Here is a 550-nt window from a genome sequence, read left to right as displayed (position 1 = left end):
CTTCCCCAAGCCTGTAGCGCTGCATGGGGTTGTTGTGACCAAAGTGCAGGACCCGGCACTTGGCCTTGTTGAACCTCATACAGTTGGCCTCAACCCATTGATCCAGCCTGTCCAGATCCCTCCCGTCAAGCAGATCGACACTTGCTAGTGTTGAAAGAATTCATTAATATGGGAATAAAATCCATGCTCTTGTTTCAGGGTAGCAAACTATGATTTTTCTTCCCTTCCTGCACCATCGCTACTAACTTCAATCAAACTTGTGAAGCCGCTCCAAATCCCATCTGAATGAACTCTTCCATTTATTGTCATTTCCTCAAAGTAACTCTTCCCTCTGGTCACTGCCTAAACTGAAGCACAGCTCCCTTTTCCTTCTTTCCCTTTGATGCTGGAAGAGCATTCTTTTTTTTCCATGACTTTTTCTGTTAAAGCACAATGACCAGTTCAGACATGCCCCTGTTTAAAAATGCATGGTTCTGCAAAAATTAAAATTAAAACCTACACATTGTCGAATCGAAATGAGGTCTGCAGCCAGCTCTGGGGCCACGAAGGC

The sequence above is a fragment of the Egretta garzetta genome, unplaced genomic scaffold (assembly GCF_000687185.1).
Source record: "Egretta garzetta isolate BGI_Z169 unplaced genomic scaffold, ASM68718v1 scaffold502, whole genome shotgun sequence".
Lineage (NCBI taxonomy): Eukaryota > Metazoa > Chordata > Aves > Pelecaniformes > Ardeidae > Egretta > Egretta garzetta.
Note: the sequence above shows the minus strand (reverse complement) of the source record.